This window comes from Fukomys damarensis, unplaced genomic scaffold, assembly GCF_012274545.1.
Source record: "Fukomys damarensis isolate Sample0158 unplaced genomic scaffold, DMR_v1.0_HiC HiC_scaffold_29, whole genome shotgun sequence".
Classification (NCBI taxonomy): Eukaryota; Metazoa; Chordata; class Mammalia; order Rodentia; family Bathyergidae; genus Fukomys; species Fukomys damarensis.
Genome location: NW_022900941.1, coordinates 30,296,977 through 30,304,001, shown reverse-complemented (window position 1 = coordinate 30,304,001; position 7,025 = coordinate 30,296,977). Strand labels below are relative to the sequence as shown.

At 39.7% G+C, this 7,025-nt stretch overlaps 1 pseudogene; it reads left to right on the top strand.

Annotated features, from left to right (window-relative positions):
• The first annotated feature begins 417 nt into the window (after positions 1-417).
• LOC104860005 lies at positions 418-1,649 on the top strand (annotated as a pseudogene).
• Positions 1,650-7,025: the final 5,376 nt, after the last annotated feature.

The window sequence follows — 7,025 nt, the reverse complement described above, 5'->3', positions numbered from 1 at the left end:
TTGTATCTGTAGGGTAAACTACTCTTTACTTTTTATTCTTGGAAGCTTTCGTAATGGGGATGTATTCATTTACAAAGAAAAATAACTTTAAAATATATTTACAGTATTGAAATGCCAAAGGACTAATATGTTTACACTATACTAGATCTTAGCCAAAAGGCCAAGAAGCAATGGAATAACACATTTATTAAGGGCCATAATATATAAATAAAAAGTATGATCAGGGAAAAGCATTCACTACTGATCAAGCCACCTTTCCCAGCTAAACAATTTGCATATTACATCCCAGCACTTCTCAAACTTGAGCATGTGCAAGAACTACCTAGAGAGTGTGTTAAGACACAGGAGAGATTTTTCCTAACAGGTTTGCTACCAGAGCACAAATGACAGGAAAACTGCCACTAAATCAAAGCCAACATGGGAAAGGAAATGATTCATATCAATGCCATCATCATCGGACACGTAGATGGGCCAGCCCACCACTACTGGCCATCTCATCTCCACATCTGGTGGCATCAACAAACGAATCATTGGAAAAATTGGAGAAGTAGTTTGCTAAGATGCAGAAAGTTTCCTTTAAGCATTCCTGGGTCTTGGATAAACTGAAAGCTGAGCAAGAGCATGGTATCACCATGGACATCTCCCTGTGGAAATTTGAGACCAGCAAGTATTATACGTCCATCATTGATGGCCCAGGATACATAGACTTTATAAAAAATGTTATCAGAGGCACATCTCAGGCTGACTGTTCTATCCTGACTGTGCTGCTGGGGTTGGTGAATTTGAAGCTGTTACCTCCAAGAATGGGCAGACCATGAGCATCCCCTTCCGGCTCGCGCTGAGAGTCAAACAACTAATTATTGATGTTAACAAAATGGGTCCCACTGAGCCATTTTACAGCCAGAAAAGATATGAGGAGATTGTTAAGGAAGTTAGGAACTACATTAAGAAAATTCGCCGCAACCTTAACACAGTAGCTTTGGTGCCAGTTTCTCATTGGAATGATGACAAGCTGGAGTCCAGGGCTTAGTTTAAGGGATGGAAGGTCACTCATAAAAATGGCAGTGCCAGTGGAACCACACTGCTTGAAGCTTTGATTTCATTTACTACCCACTCGCTCAACTGACAAGCCTTTGTATCTGCCCCTCCAGGATATCTACCAAATTGGTGGTGTGGGTACCGTCCCTGTGGACTGAGTGGGAACCCGTGCTATCAAACCTGGCATGGTGGCCACTTTTGCTCCAGTCAATGTCACAACTGAAGTGAAATCTGATGAAATATACTGCGAAGCTTGGAGTGAAGCTCTTCTTGGGGACAATGTGCTTCAACATCAAGAACATGTCTGCCAAAAAACGTTCATTATTATATCATTGCTGATGACAGCAAAAAAGACCCACCAACAGCAGTAGCTGGTTCCACTATTCCAGGTCAAATCATTCTTGAAACCTGGTAATGCTGCCGTTGTTGACATGGTTCCAGCAAGCCTAAGTGTGTGGAGAGCTTCTCTGACTATCCTCCTCTGGGTTGTTTTGCTGCTCAAGATATGAGACAGACAGCTGCTGAGGGTGTTATCAAAGCAGTGAATAAGAAGGCTTCTACGGATGTCAAGTTTACCAAGTTTTGCCCAGAAAGCTCAGAAAGCTAAATGAATATTATCCCTAATATCTACCACCCCAATCTTTTTTTTTCAGCTTTAATTGAGTTTATTGGTACATTTTAGGGATACAGTACAGTTACATTCATTGTTGGGATCTTGTACCTCTACATGACAAGTCTTGGTTCTCATTTTTTCCCCTTACCCCTGCCCTCCCTTCATCCCCTCCTCCCCTCCCCATCTACAAACACTTTATTTCCATCTTTTCATTACCTCACATTTTTTTCTACCACCCCAGTCTTAATCAGTGGTGGAAGATGGGTCTCAGAACTTTCTCTTAATTGGCCATTTAAATTTCATAGTAAAAGACTGGCTAATGATAACAATGGATCATTAAATCTTCAGATGATAAGAAGAATGTTTTGTAGATCTTTTCATTTTTCATATGTATGGCAGTTTAACGTTTTTTAAATCAATACTTTTTGGTTTTTTTTTTTTTTTTTTTTTGGTACCAGGGATCGAACTCAGGTCCTTGAGCTTGCGAAGCAGGTGGCGGAACCACTGAGCTAAACCCCTGGTCCCTTAAATCAATACTTTTTAATGGAAACAACTTGACCAACACTTCTGTCGCAGAATTTTGAGACCCATTCAAATGAAATTTAATGAGGGAAAAAAAAGACAGGTGATGGAACCTGAAAATCCACATTTTGAACAAACTCTTTAGTGATACTGATGCTGCTAGCCATTGGATGTTACTCTGCATAGTCAAGTTTGATGCAACGAGAAGGGAGTAGAGTCCAGGCAGCACACCAAGTTCATTCCAGACTGGAGAGAAGGGAAAGTGAACTCAAAGTTCCACAGCTTTCAAGGTTCTAAAACAGGAACACAATCCATTGCTCTCCAGTCAACCTTCAGTGATTAAATACTTAATCATGTCCTTACAGAGGGGGTGGGTCAATGAAATGAAGATCATAATGATTCTTGGACTAATGAGCTTGTAAGAGCATCCGATGGAACTAGCCTTTAGACCCAACTTGGCAGACTGCCTCCATCCTCCCTAGAGTTCTCCATAAGCATACCGAGTCTCCTGGCAGTACTTTTCAAGCATTGCATTGTTTCCTACAGTGATTTTGTTAGATGCATAAGAATATAAGATAACCACAAATTCAGCACCTGTCACTCATAAGGAGCAAACAAAGATAAGCACACACTGCATGAATTGACCCCACACTAAGTGTCTCTGGGAACAACAGAGCATAGGGAAGAATCGTAAAGAGCTTCTGCCCTTCCACTGCCAGCCTCACATTATGAAGACACATTAGAGTTCTTTGGAGGCAAAGCATAAAAACCATAGTCAGAAACTCCACAAAGCCTGAGAAAGAGACCTCACTGCCTAAAAAATTAAGCCTACACCCAGCATCCTCCACCAGTAGAGCCCTTCCAAGTACTTGAGGATGTCCACAGGGTTTCCAGTTACCCTAAAGAAGAAGATCCCTAGCTGAGAGGACTCCAAGCTCTACTCAGGGAGACCTTCAGAGAGAAACTAACTTAATTAACCATTCAGAAAAACACAAGAGAATTCCCGACAGCCACCAGGCCCTGAAATGCCACATCTGCCATTTATTCCCAATGCTGTCATTTCCTGCCTGCAGTCAACTAATTACACACAGTGAGAATTCTGGAGCTGCCAGTTTTAATGTTTATCTGCTGTTAACTTTGTGTGTGACCTCAAAGATATGTCTCTAGTGCCTTTATTCCCTCTGCTATAAAAGCAAGATAAGGAAGCAACATGCTTGACAAAGTGTCCTAACATAACACTAGTCATTGCTATCCTAGAGATGCTCACAAGACAGTAATTAACATGTCTCTTTTACCAAGGGCTTTAAAGATAACTGATGACATGTTATGAAAGAGCGTGGGATCTCAAATATTATTTCCTTTTCCTAAAACAGGTTTCAATGGCAAATGCTACCTCTAAAATTGTGGATAAAAGCTGTTTTGAGTGTGTTTCTGAATAAATCATTCGATTTAATTCAAAAGAACATCTGTAGCCATAGCTCTAATGATACAATATGGCTTAAAAAGTAGAAAACATGGGGGTGGGGATTTAGCTCAGTTGTTCCACTGCCTGCCCTGGAAGAGAAAGGTCCTCAGTTCAATCCCTAGTACCCCCCACCCAAAAAAGTAGAAAACATACTAGAAAAGTCACCTTAGATTTTCATAACCTTTAACTTTCAGCCTGAAAACTTAGTTTAACTAAGAAGAAAGATTGTACTTTCTCACCAATGAATATTTTGCAACCACTTAAAACAATGTTTTGGTCATTTAATGATGTAGTTTGTCCTGTTCTCTAAGAAAAGCTGGTTCCAAAATAGTCTGTATACAAAACAATCACAATAATATGATTTTGTAAATGTATGTGTATAGAGAAAAAATATTCAGTGTGTGTAGCCATTATATTTTGCATCTGTTAGGATACCAGCCCTTATACATTTGAGTAAGACATATATTCATGCTATAACATGTACTAATATTGTATATGTCATTAATTTAATGTAGATTTCCCCAGTTTCTTGTATTTCATCTGTATGGAAGTTTTAAATTTTAAAATAGTCACATTTGTTCCTCTTTTCTTCACGAGTTATTTCCTTAGCTTTAATCATGAAAGATGGCATTCCTAATACATGCTATAGTTCCTGCTAGTTTTCCTACAATTTGATTTGCAATATTCTGAACTTTATTGTTTGAGATAGGGTATGTTTTCTAGGGTCTAAATTAATGTGTTATTAAAGCCTTTGTTAAAATAATTTTTATCTCCCCATCTTATTTTGAAAAAATTGCAGCACATTTGAGCTATATGTAATTGGGAAATTATATCTTTCAATTTACTTTTTAATATAAAATACAAAAACCTCAAAGCAAAAGTCAAATATACATAATTTTTAGAGAATTCTCAGAGAGCTTAAACAAATCAAATCACCAAGTCATTTTAGCTTCAGTGAGGAATCAGTCAGCTAAGCAATAATTCGCAGTTTAAGTTCAGGTCTTCTTACTCGGTGGATGACTCTGAGGTTGTAATTGTAGGGTTTGTAAGTAAATGGTGGCTGAGTCACCAAGGTCTGAATTTTCTGCTTATTTCATGGGGTGGGACTACTTCTTGGGTGGCAACGTTATTCAAAGCATAAAACAACTAGAAATGACACTCCTTGGCCTGAAAAGAAAAAGAGAGAGAGAGAGAGGGAGGGAGGGAGAGAAGGGAGGCAGGAGGGACGGAAGGAAGGAAGGAAGGAAGGAAGGAAGGAAGGAAGGAAGGAAGGAAGGAAGGAAGGAAGGAAGGCAGGCAGGCAGGCAGGCAGGCAGGCACAACAGTAGAATTCACTGTTTAATTTGGTCAAGATTTAGAGCCATCATTTTCACTTTATTGATTTTCCCTCTGGATGTATTACAAACCTGCCCTCCACAGTATGTACGATATAAATTCACACTTGTTTTCAGGTTTTTAATGTCAGCATCTTGCCATTCCTAATAAGATCTAAGTTCCTGTAAAGCAAAGTCTCTGTTTATTCGGGGAGGTAAAGGGAAAGGGGAGGAGGGAGAGGGGAGAAAAGAGGGAGGGACAACTCGTGCGTTTGCAGCTGCTTCTGTTCTGAGCTCGCCTACAGTGGTCACTCAAGGGAAGCTGCCAACAGACCACCTATTTTAGGTTTTAGCGTTTCAGCCATAAATGATGCTTTAAAATATATATGTGTCTGAAAATTTATGCACAGACATTTTCAAATAGAATATATATTCTATGTGAAAGCTTTCATATATCACTGAAGGAACTCATGTGCCTTACTGAGTAATATGGATAGATTTCTGCCCTCAGTTCACACCCTAAAGCACAAGACATGCTGATCTTTCTTTTCATTTGCATAGCTACAATTCATCATTATCCAGTCCTATATTTTTACTCAACAAAATACCATTGCACCATTAAGATTTCAGCATGTCTATTCTTGCAATGACTATTTTGGATTGTGCCTTTTAGAAGCAACCACTTTAAGGGGGAAGAAAAAATCATCACTAGCTAAAGTATCAACTTGACTTGGTAGTAGGGCCCAAACTTTTCTGAGTTCTTTTTCTTGTTGCTTTTTTGTGTCAGGAAGGAATGACTGCAGCCAGGCAGTTAATGGAGTTCTCAACCTTGCAACCCCTGCTTTTAATCCCCACCCCCATAAATGGGCTGCAGATAATATGTTCATCATCAATGTTACAGTTTATTCATCTTACAAATGCCAGTCACACCACTAAATGGTATGTTATTTCCAGTACTGTGTTTGCTACCAAAAAGATTCTAGAGCACATTTTCTTCTCACTCCCTAAAAAAACTCAATTTAATATTAGACTTAATTATTAAGTACAATTTTAGAAATATTGCTTAATTTTTCAATCTCAAAAGTGACTGACTGGCCTTTCAGGAAATCTGATGGTTAATGTAATAATATACATACATTCTCATTATATAAAATAGAAAAATATAACCTGTGAGAATGTCTTCCCTGTCCCTGCTTCTCTCTTTTCTGTTGAGAAGAGTGAATACATTTGTCATGCAGCATAAAGAGGATGGGGGAGAAGAGAGAGATTATTTTACTTGCTGGCAAAGCAATCATACTTGACTCCTCCCATCACTGTCCCTGACCTACTCCCAAGCCTGAAGGAGTCTAGGAGAACTGAGAGGCAGTTACACACCAATAAATGCTAACCAGCTGCCTCTCACTGTCCTCTCAGCATTTGCCTAGGGCTGTCCGCTGGAAAGTCAGGTTCACCTCACCAGAGGCTCCCAGGGAGCTGAAAGCAAACACCAAGGAGTCAAAAAGGGGGCAGGGGGAGGGGCATTCCTTTTTGTGCTGGGAAGGAAACATCTAAAAACATATATGTCTTAGTTCTTTTTGTGTTGCTGTTACAAAATACCGCAGGCTAGGTAATGTATAAAAATAGAGGTTTCTTTGGTCTACAAGTCTAGCGTCTGTAAAATCCAAACAGCTTGGTGTCAGCACCTGGCAAGGACCCCCTGGCTGTGTCACACACAAAAAAGGACCATTTGCATGAGAAAGAAACCAAGCACATACAATGGCCTCACTCTCATGAGAACTAACCTGGTTCTGCAAGAAACACATTAATCCCTTTCAAAGGCCGTGCCCCATGACCCACTTGCCTTGATCAGGGTCATCTTCTTAAAGGTTTTACCACCTTCCAGTGCATTACACCAAGGACCAAGCATCCAGCATTTGAACTTTTGAGGGACAAACCATATCCAAATTATAGCAACATATAAGCAGGCACATTTTATTACTATTTAAACTTTAAAATCGTATCCTAGCAGTTCACATCCACTGCAAACCACGTTCAAGAGCACACTGCAGCCTGGTAAGTCTGTGAGAGCCAAGGG